This window comes from Triticum dicoccoides, chromosome 7B, assembly GCF_002162155.2.
Source record: "Triticum dicoccoides isolate Atlit2015 ecotype Zavitan chromosome 7B, WEW_v2.0, whole genome shotgun sequence".
Taxonomy (NCBI): domain Eukaryota; kingdom Viridiplantae; phylum Streptophyta; class Magnoliopsida; order Poales; family Poaceae; genus Triticum; species Triticum dicoccoides.
The window spans coordinates 335,369,253-335,381,578 of record NC_041393.1 but is presented as its reverse complement, the minus strand read 5'-3'; positions in this window follow the sequence as shown (position 1 = coordinate 335,381,578).

Genomic DNA, 12,326 nt, shown 5'->3' with positions numbered 1-12,326 from the left:
GAATGAGATATGTGCAGCTCCTATCGGGATTGTCGGCGCATCGGGCGGCTTTGCTGGTCTTGTTTTACCATTATCGAAATGTCTTGTAAACCGGGATTCCGAGTCTGATCGGGTCTTCCTGGGAGAAGGTATATCCTTCGTTGATCGCGAGAGCTTATCATGGGCTAAGTTGGGAAACCCCTGCACGGTATAATCTTTCGAAAGCCGTGCCTGCGGTTATAGGCAGATGGGAATTTGTTAATGTCCGGTTGTAGATAACTTGACACCAGATCCGAATTAAAACGCATCAACCGTGTGTGTAGCCGTGATGGTCTCTTTTCGGCGGAGTCCGGGAAGTGAACACGGTTTCTGGGTTATGTTTGACGTAAGTAGGAGTTCAGGATCACTTCTTGATCATTGCTAGTTTCACGACCGTTCCTTTTGCTCTCTTCTCGCTCTTATTTGCGTATGTTAGCCACCATATATTCTTAGTCACTGCTGCAGCCTCACCACTTATCCTTTCCTTACCCTTTAAGCTTTGCTAGTCTTGATACCCATGGTAATGGGATTGCTGAGTCCTCGTGGCTCACAGATTACTACAACAACAGTTGCAGGTACAGGTTGTGCGATGATCATGACGCGAGAGCGCTGTTTGCTTGTGTTGGAGTTCTTCTTCTGCTTCTTCTTCGATCAGGGGATAGGTTCCAGGTCGGCAGCCTGTGCTAGCAGGGTGGTTGTCGTTTGAGTTTCTGTTTGTGTTCCATCCGTAGTCGGATGATGCTCTTATGTATTGTGATGATGTATTCGTGTGGCATTGTATGCTTCTTGTATGTATCCCCATCTATTATGTAATGTTGATGTAATGATATCCACCTTGCAAAAGCGTTTCAATATGCGGGTCTATCCTTGGTGGGACCTTCGAGTTCCTTTTGGATAGGGTCGCATATTGGGCATGACAATAGTACAAGACTTAATATCGACGTTTCAATCTAGTGTACATTGTAAGATTTGAATTCAGGACCATGCATATGGCTTCCATAATTATTTCGAATTTGTGCCATACTAGGTTTGGAAAAGTTGACGTTGACTTGATTGTTGTGCTATTTTGTAGGTCATAAGTTTGAATCCATCCAAAGTTTTCTCATTACCATGGTGTTCATCTTGTACATATGAATTTGTATCAAAAAAGGTAGTGTGGATACTGTGAAATTTGAAATCCATGTTAGAATTGGAGATCGCTATGTGACACACACTCTAATTCAAATAACTCCTCATTAATTAATTTATAGTATCTTGTTTCGAATAACGTATTATTTGCAAGGAAAACACGGGCATGGTAAAAGATACAGATTCCGTTGCTAATGAAAGAAGATACGTTTGCATTCTCAAATGTAGGCGCACCAGGCAGACTAGGGTCGTGTCGTGGTGGTCGTGTGTTGTATGGATGCTAGCACCCAACCACCGACCCCCTCCCTCCCACCTCCCCCCCCCCCGCCCCCAAAAAAGATGACAAAATAAGTTTGCGGTTCCACGTTTTATATTTAAATATCTGTCGGCCCCAATTCCAGCCCTGCAAAATCTCCCTTCTCCATCGTCCCATTCTGTGCCCAGAGTGCTCAAATCCCTTATTCGCCGCCAACCCAAGAAAAGTTCGAATCGCCCCTCGTCTCGTCTCTTCCCTCACCTCTGTGCCGGACGACAACGAAGACGACGGTCGCGCTTCACCACCGCACCGGAGCTACCTCATCTACGCCCTCGGCCATCGCACTGGGTGGTCCACCTACAACGTCGGCCGCCGCAACCGACATGCCTCCGACTTCCACCGCATCAGAAGCGCTTCACCGATGTCGTCTCCTACCTCACCGGGGCTACTTCACTGAGCACATCATCGCACCTCCGCCCCCCGAGGCCATAGGGGCTTCACCAACGGTCTCGTCCACCGCATCGTAGAGCTCCGCTGTCACTCAAGATCTTCATCCGTGCATGGCCAGCCAATGCCAGCGCATCACCCTCAATGGCTCTGAAGTGACCCGCACTCTAGCTAGGCGAGCATGCCCAAACGCTAGACCGAACTAGGTATCCACGTATCACTCCCTTGTGCACTGTTCCGATGATGCTTGGATATCCTTTAACTGCTCTCTTAGCTTACACGCCTATGCAAATCTGAATTTAACTCTTATTTCTTCTGGAGATATCATCTGAAACAAGCAAAACCATTTTTTAGCGAAGCATGATGGCGCTACGGGATCTGGTACAAATCTTGCACACTGGTATAACCTTGTAAGTACCTATCCTCTGGTACAACAGCAAGGTCGATTCCTCTTATTTGATCAGCCATTCACCGTGTCAAAAATGCAGAGGGGGATGCAAGGAGCACAAGGCCTACACATCCAAGCAAGTGGTAACATGGACTTGAACATGGAACATCCCTGCAAGCAGAGCTGTAGTGTGCCTGTACAACGAGATAGCGTAAGTCCCTCCATTTCATTTAACTCGTACTGGCCCGCGTGCATGATTTGTGTGCAGTGGCGGATCCACGAATACAAGCTACCATGGGCAAAAATTGAACTTAAAAAATACGAAGGCACTTGCACTCCCGAAATCAACATAACTTGAGAAATGTGAAGCTACATGCACTTTGAAAACCAGCTAATGATCCAAAGTAGTTCCAGATTATAAAACAATAAATGATGTAAACCCGAAAAAACACAAAATGCAACATGGTGTACAAGGAATACTAACATGGTCTGTACGTGCTTGAATTATTCGTTCTCTGGCTGCAAATATCAAAGTGTAATTGCACCTATAACTAGTGCACAAACTGCATATCAATATATCTATCCCGCACAAGTATTCCAATAGTTTCGAACAACACATTAGAAAAGTATTTATGCTACATTGTCATGATACGGGGAATTTCTGGTAGATTGCCTCGTCGTTTCCTCAAGCCATGAAAATGTACTATAACTTTCTTGTCATCAATTCCTACTATGTCTCTCTCAACATAGCAGATCATCATTAGACACTAAATCCTTCAATGGGAGCTTGCAAAATGCTTGCATTATATCCCTCATTACACACTATATGTTCATCACCAGGAGCATGTAAAATGTTTGCATCAAATCTTTCATTAGCAGTCTATTCATTAGACACGTTAGGCTCAAGAACAATATGAGCTTGTATGTTTGCACCGGAAACTAGATTAGATACTTCAGGTTTAGTCAGTTCAATATTGATTGGGGAGTTATAAAATTAGCAGAAATTGGTTTCATTTTCTCGTAGATTCCCTACATACAAGCAGTTTTACAACACCGTCTGGTTTAAGTATTGGCCAGAAATTGAACAGTTGAATTAGATATAATCAGGGATGTCATGTACTTTCTCGTTACGCATGCTGTTCTTGCAAGCTGCGACTATCCGTTTGCACAAGCTCGATGCCATGCTCGTGCTGCTGCCGCTGCCTCCCACGCAGGCTACACCCATGATTGGATCTTCATCTTATTGTCCTTCCATTCGCTTGAAGCCCGGTGATCGGCGTCCAACGAGGGCGCGAGGAAGTGCTGTGTCGTTCTGTCCAGTGGTGGCTAGGTTAGGAGCAAACCAGACTGGAGGCTGGAGCGAACGAATTGGGATTTTTCCTGCTTTCAATCGATATGGGCGGTTCTCGTTTGGGCCAACCTAGACGACTCAAACTAGGCGCACACTTTCCAGCCACCCGAGGCGGCTGCCCATACCAGCCCCTATGGTGGCGCCCCCTTTTTGTGTGTATGATTGCGGTAGTGAAAAATATTCCAGTGGCGCTTTTGATTTACCCACATATTGGTTGAATTGCTTGTTTCTATGAATTGAGTTCGCTAATAATGTGAAGGATGCCAGTCTTTTCATCCAATTATAAATTTCTTAGATCTAGATATGCCAAATGTAATCACATGAAATATACAGTAAAAGCCCGTGTGATGTGTATTGCTACAACTAGTCTGACAACCCATCCTCATATAACATATCAAGGATGCACCATCCTATCAGATTAACCATTCGACTTACTAATGAAGTGTGGGAAGAAAGAAGTATTGGGACTGCGTATCCAAGCAATTGATGCCATGGACTCCTTCGTAGAACCTTGTAAGTGAAAAAGAAGTTGTAGTGTGCCTGTACAAAGAGCTAGTGTAAGTTCAGTTACCTACTTCTCGGAATTTCAGTTAGCCTCTTATTGCAAAATTGTTCACTAACGTTGCTTGGCTTAATTTAGTTTGCTACTAATTACATAATGCCATAGCGTATTAATCCTATTATAGACTGTGCCTATCTATGTGTTTGATACTTACTGTTAAGAATTACCTGTTTGCCTGAAATTAAATAGCTATTTAAGCACGTAGATAGCTGGTCATATATACTTCTAGGGTGCAGCAGAATTCACATGTAAATTACGTTCTGATACCCTGTTTGTTTAACTGGGTTGCTTTTATCACTTGTAGCACTAGTAATGTTTGAATGTTCATAGATAGACAACTGTCAGGTTTATATGAGGGACACCGTCTTTTTAACTTATATATATATATATATATGTGTGTGTGTGTGTGTGTGTGTGTGTGTGTGTGTGTTTGTGTGTGTGTGTGTGTGTGTGTGTGTTGAAATCATTTTGCTTACATCAAAGAAATTTACAGATGTCCATGTTGCTGGTAAACGATACCGACTTGTTACTTTAATACGTTGCCAAGAAATTGTTAGTTTTACTAGTTCATGTGTAATTAAATATGTTGCCAAAACTGGTTAGTTTTACTAGTTTGATGTCAGTTTTTTATGGCTCTGGCAACACTTTATTTATGAGTGCTGATATTCAAGTTTGCAGGATCCAACTGAAACTCCATTGGCACAACAGGTATGTTTTCAAAAACTTCCTTGTTTACCTGGTTTGCTGCTATAACTTGTTGTTGTAATCATCTTATCAACTTCAAGTTTTCAGGATCCAATTGGAAGTCCAATTGCACAAGCAGTACATTTTCAAAAATATATTTGTGTAACAGGTTTGCTGCTGTAACTTGTTGCTCTAATCAAGTTAGTGACTACTCAACTTTTCAGGATCCAAGAGAAACTCCAATGCCACAACAGGTTCCTTTTGCAAAACTTGTTTGTTTAACTGCTTTGCTGTTGTAACCGGTTGCTCTAATCATGTTACTGGCTACTCAACTTTTCAAGATCCAAGAGAAACTCCAATGCCACAACAGGTACCTTTTGAAAAACTTGTTTGTTTAACTAATTTGCTGCTGCAACCGGTTACAATGATGTTAATAACTACTTTTTAGCATCCAATTGAAACTGTCTAATTCCTTGTTTGTTTAACTGCTTTGTTGTTCTAACTCCCAGTTGAGATGTTTTACTAACTTCAACTTTTTGGAATCCAATTGAAACTTTGATGGCAAAACAGGTTAGCCCAAGATCAAATAGCGAGGTCCCCATGGACGTTGTATCATCACACAGCAGTGGCACCGGCCCAATCGTGCATCATGAATTTCCAACTACTAATGCTCTAGAGGCTAAACTATTGGTAGAAAGAGATTCTGCTTCTGCACTTAGAGATGAAGTTGACATGTTGAGGAAGCAAATAGCACAATCACAAGCAGTACTCAAGAAAGCCACTAAATATTTGGTGGATTTCAAAATGAAGCAAGCTGAGACTGACCGCATTGTTAAGGTCCTGGAGGAAAAAAGGAAATTAAATTCCCACTTGGTAAATCATAGGTGAAATGTTTTTTCCATCGATGAATAACCTTTGTGTTGTTTGTTCATGTAATCAATCAAGCATTTGTTTTAGAAATCATATAATAATTGTTCTTTCGTTTCTGGTTTGTAATTTTTTTGAGCACTAGCCTGTATTAACTAACAAGACTCTGAGACATTTCATTTTGATTGTTGTGCCAGACCTACAAATATGCCAATCGGGCTGAATGTGCATCCAACAATAATAGTAATATAGATGGTCCTTAAGTGGCACACATCTGAAAGGGCCAAGATGTTGTACTAGCTCTGCTAAAAAATGATGCTCTTCAAGCCAAAAAACTACAGCGGCCTGGCTTATGTATGTTAGTTGATATTATTGATCCATATACTCTATAAGTGTTTATATATCTGTTAGTTTTGTACATTATTGGTTGATTGGCTGGGGATTTTTAATCTTGAGATATCGCTTTTGTACATATCAAAATAGGAATACACATTATGCTGCGTGTAACACTTGAGTTGGACATAAAGTGGTTTCAAATATTTGAATTCTCCTTAAAAGGGATTCTAGCTTCTGAATTCGAGTATCGACATTTGTAAATCATATTCATATATGACAGTGGAATACATCCTTGTCGTGCTTTTGAAGATATATAAAAACACATAGGATGATTTATAAAGATTCGTATAAGAATACAAAATGGATTCAAATTTAGTTACCAGGGTAAACGTGGATGCTTATTGTCCCAAAATTTGAAAGAAGCAGCAAAATGTCCACTCCCACGTCGGCTGCCTGAAGCAAGTATTTGGGAGATGGAAATTGCTATCTACCCCTTACATGGACAATCCATCGGCCCGATTTCCATTTCTCTCAATAGGGGTAGGTTACTAACTTCAATTAGACATGACACGACCACCTGTGAGCCCATTCAGACACGGTGGATGCAAAACATGGGCGGCAAAACACATTTGATTCAAGCTCGTCCAATAGACCTCTGTCACTCCCTCCATTTCCCCATTCATACATGGTGGGCGGCAAAACAAACATGACTCGGCTGAAATCGATGTAGGCATATATTTTCCATAGGGGTAGGTTTGTAACTTCATTCAAACGTGACACAATCGCCCTACCTGTCAGCCCCGTTCATACACCATGGGCGCCAAAACACCCTATCCTCGCCCGAAATTGCTCTGGGAAAATATTGGGGAGATGCGAGATTACCGTCCTATCCCCAACCGACAAGACGTCGAAATTTGAAACGGGTGCTAAGTTTGTAACTTTCCCATATTTCAGACAGGCGCGTCCCAAAAGCATGGTTCCCCATACCTCTCCCTCCATTTTCCCATTCATACACCATCCGCGCTAGAACACCATCCCCACACCAGCCTCCTCCGTCCGCCACCCCATCCATCGCCGCTGTCCTCCACCCCATCCATCGCCGCCGTCCTCCACCACGCCGGAGCGCCTACCAAGACCGCATCGTCCACTACTAGAGATGGACGTTTCTCATCCACGCCGATGGATCAAGAGCCTTGCATCGTGTCCTCTCGCTTCATCAGCGCTGTCATCCTCTTTGTCGGGGCCGATCACACGACCTTCTAGTCCACCGCAATGGGACTTAGCCCCCGATGCACCTGTCTACCGTCGCAGATCTGCTTGAACATCACTGACAGCCATCGCAAGAGACGTGGTACTTCATATCTGCTCAACTTTTTGATCTCAACTGGAAAATAGATCGTAACTTGGTTACTGTACTTTCTTTTCGGCTCTTAGAATTTAGTTCTTAGTTTGAAGCGAACAATGGTTGCTAAATAGCATTTTCGTGGTTTGCAGCTTCAAATCTACCATGGCACAGCCATAATAGGGTTTAATTGATCATGCTTAGGGTTTAATTGATCATGTTGGTTCTGTGGTGGTTTCTTTAATAGAAATAGGAGGGGAAACCCTCTTTTGCTCAAAAAAAATGCTTAGGGTTTCCCTCCTTTTATGATCACTATACGATCAACATACGTGCTTCGTGTCATAATAGCATTGCTCCACCCATCAAGCTAAACAAGCTTAGTTGTTCAAATACGAATCTGATATTATTAAAATAGAGTCTTTTAATTGGTCGGCTAAATGTTCCTACTTAGTTTCGAAAATGCATGTACGCCACTCTGGTGTGTATCTACAGGATACCCACGGTGGGCCATGGCCCACCCTGGGATTTTGGGTCGGCCCAGGCCTTGATTCCTTTCTGTTCTGTTGTGCTTCCGGTCTCTACTCGCCCCCCAGCCTCTTGCCTCGCTAGTGACTTGCCGTTCCCGGACGACATGACTCTAGGAGAAGACGCCGGACAAACAGGAGGTCAGGATCCGCTCACCTGATAGCGTAACCACTGCCCGGGCGTGCCGCCGTGCCTACCTTCCCAGTTCGTTCAGGGCTTAGGCGTGCAACAACCACTAAGCCAACCTGATTTATCCTGAGATACATCCTCAACACTCAGCAGTCACTCCTCATCACCCATTTTCTAATTGATTCATTACTCATTAGGTAGGACTGTCTTTAGGGTTTGTTGTGTACTGAGTGCTACATACACTTAATGGTTCAGATGTATTTTAGTAATCTTTAGTACCTGTAAAGTTCACAGGGTTTCAAAATTTTGGCCCTAGGAACAGACACTAGTCATTTTGGATTGTTGGTCATAGTGACATTGACCCAGATTACTACTGCGGGCCAGGTTTATTGACAATTTTACTTGTCTTTCTTACTCATTCGATATGATATCCAATTATTCATGTCGATTAGTTGCAAACAATAAGTGGTAGACCAACTTGATTCAGATTTCGGACAGTCTCTTACTACAGTTACAATTCTGCATACTTGTCCTAGTAAGCTCACTAGTAATGTTTGATTCACTACCTCTATGCTTGCCTTGTCTTATCTGTTCTCAATATTCTTCTAGGGTGGACCACCCTATTTCAAAATACTGGAACCGCAGACATGAGTGAATAGTATTTCCCCGTGTGATCTCTTCCATCATGTGTGGGAAATGGACACTGCATTGTATCGAAAGAAAGTGGCATATCCACCTTTTACCATAGACTATGATCTTTTACATGGAATACAATCTACCTACCTGCTTGGTGTCGCACTACCAGCACTCCACCCTTGAAGCTAAACATTATGCCACTCATAATTCCTTAGTTTATTTGCTCAAATACGAATTTGATATGATTCTAATGTTCCTACATCAGTTTTGAAATGTGTGTCTGCCTGTTATAGAGACATAAGAGGTTTGTATTTCTGTGTGCAGTCTGGTCAGCACGGTTGGGGTGAACTTTGGGTTTGTAGAGAGACACCCTTCGAGTTGAATCCATAATGCATTCCATAGATAATTTGACTACTTTTTATGTTTTCATGAATCTCAGATACTGAACAACATCATAATGATTATGAGCTTGTGCGCATGAAAAGAATAAAGCAGAACAATGCCATGGCTGTCAAACTTGGCATTAAGGGACTGAAATCAAGTTTGGATGTAATGCAATGCAAATGCTTTCCACCTACAGAATCATGCTCGGAATATGATCCTAACAATGGTTCTGAGCTAGAGGGAGACCTAAGTCAGTGTAGCTCCCTAGTGGAGGAGTCAGAGGTAGATGCCCTATCTTATTCACCCATCAAGGTGCTTGCTCTAACTTTCCAAGGTTATATTGGTCGCACATATCTTGCAACTGATGCTTTGCATTGCTTCTACTTTGTTGCACTGCCATTAGCTTAGTTTACACATCGTGTATGTGAATATGCCCTGCCTGTCCATTTTCAGTACATATTCCACCTGTCATCATACCATATTTATCCATTCAAATGTTGTTCTTGTGTATCAGACGTTCAAAAGGAAGAGGGTGATTGCTGATCGTGGAGGAGCACAGACAAAGTATTTGCAAAAGGTAGTGACACCTGATAAATCAAATAGCCCATTAGGTGTAGTTGCAATTTCACCAGACCTAGAAAATCACAGCCACAACTCTAGCAGACTCTAGCCCTACTACACTGGCCATCTCTGATGACCCAACTCAGCAGACCCCAACTGCAACAAACAGTATGACGATGCCAGTTAACATAGCACTAGCTCTACAACACAAAACCCCCATTCTAGCAAAGAGCACACCAAATCCAGTTGCCAAATCCCTTTTCAAATGAGAGAGAGCTCCAATTGCAGCAAATAGGACTCCTGTTCCACTTCTTCCCAGTTTAGGGAGACGAATCTTATATTGTTGTCAGGAAATTTGTGCGCATCTTTCCTTCATGTAAAGATTATACCACAGACAAAGAACAATTTACAATCTTCCTCCACAACTTATCGTAAGTAATGTACTAATGTTATTCATGGTAATTACCGCATATTTTCTGCTGATAGAAGACACAATATTTCATTATTTTAAATAGGCAAGGACCAAACTGGATAGTCAGGACGAGCAAGGGTTGGTTGCGCTTTTCAAGCACTCGTTGATGAAGTATCATTCCTACCCGAGTCAAGCGCACTTCGATGGCAAGCCTCTAAATGAAATTTCTGTAAAGTCTCTGGTGCTATATTTATCAAACAATGACTGGAATAATCTTGATACACATTGGTCTCGTCTGCAGAGTAAGGTACTGTCTATGATATCACATCACAATTTGAACTACATTTCTGCATGTGCCTTAATATCTCACTTGTACGAAAACTATTTGCAGAAGAACATTCATTCTCAAGGGACCACAGAATCTCGCAACTATACTGCACACTACATTGCTCTTGTGAGTACCTGTACCTCTTGCCCTGCATGACCATACTTACTTTCATAGCTGGTTTATTATGTAGCATCATTGCACATGTAGCCTCGTTATACTCCATTTGGTGGACATTATAAGATCTGTATCGACGCTTACATAAATTTAGAATCAATCCAATGCTTTTGAAGGTGTTTAGCTCTACAGTCCTCTTGTAAGGACTGAATGTCGTCTATCACTATACTTACATTAACAACTACTCCATCCGCCCCATAATATAAGAGTGTTTTGTATAGTACACCAGTGTTCAAAACACTCTTATATTATGGGAAGAGGGATTGGTTCATGGTGTATCATTCTGCATCTTATCTCCTCGCCCACCATTTACTAAAAAGTGCCAGATCTATATTTAATCTTACCAAAAAGATTGAATACATAGACAATGCCAGTGCAAAAGTGTAGCCCATTGCTCTTGTCAGTACATTTTGTCCTGTAATGCTTGTACTTCCAGGGATTGGTAGTTGATTATGTAGCATCAATCTGCATCTTATCTTCATTATCCTCTATCCCTTCCAGTATTATCATATCTATAATTACTCTCTACAAAATGTAGAGTACAGGCAATGCTTATGAAGAAGATTCTGTGCTGAAATTCATGAGTTATCCTTCCCTTGACATGGAGAAGGGCATTGTAAAGCCAGTGTTAACTATTAATGTAAGTCAGTCCTTCTAAAGCCTTTATCCTCACCGCTATTTAATTTGCTCATACTCCCTATCCTCAACTGTTGTTTAGTTTGTTGTTTCTATCAAAATGCATGTTTGCAACAACTATAAGATCCAAGTTTTACTTGTAAAACCAAATTCCGTATTCATACCATGCACATTACTCAATACTCCCTATATATATGCTTGTTTTTGTGGATCTATAATCCAGTGTGTGGTGAAGCAGCCCACGGTTGCACCTTGTCATCTCCTGTTTTATCTTACTGATGTGGCTGATGATATGAACAACATGCCATGCACATTAACCAAAATAGATACAATGATTGTCTTTTCCCTTCATCTATACTTGTTTTGTTAACATGGTAATCCAGTAGTATGGTGAAGCTCCTCGCATTATGAATAATGCCAAATTATCCTATAGATATTTTGAACTTACTCTTTATTTTCTAATTTGAAATTGGATGGAATTCACAGCACAGTTACCATCTTTGTTTAAACACGTGCAAAACTTGTCATCTCTCTGTTTGTTTCAGGGTGATATGCCTGATGGCATGCACAAGTCTGCTGAACGCTGTGAGACAAACCCAACATATACAACAAAGAAGGAAAAACATCTTGAAGATAGCAAGACAACCCCAAAGTCTTGTCTTGATGCAGTGTTCAAGTTACTTGAGACTAGCAGTCAGACAAGCTCACAGAATTCGCTGTCTGAATCAGTTCGACTTCTTTAGTCCCAAGTTCTAGCAGAAAGGCAATCTGCAACTCAACTTCGACTTGAAGTTCTATCTCTAAGAAAGATTTCGGAGAACACCAATGAGAACCTCATTGCTAAACAGCTACACCTGGAAGCTATGACCGACATGCTAGGCCTGTCTCACAACCTTGCTCAGCAGTTGGCGCAACAGTTCTCGTGCAAGGCTAACCTTTCTTGAACTGTCTTAGAAGTGGTCTTGTTTTAGTATTACTTGGTTACGTTGCAATGGTGCCCAGTTTTTGTAATCTGCTTCTTCGTTGCGCTTTATGATTACTTGTGGCGAACTTCGGTGCCCAGTGGATGAAGGCTAGCTTAGATGCAAATTTCCATAAGGTGCTTAATCTTACTTCCTCCATTAATGGCAATGTGCTTTCCCAAAATAGAAGGATGAATGCC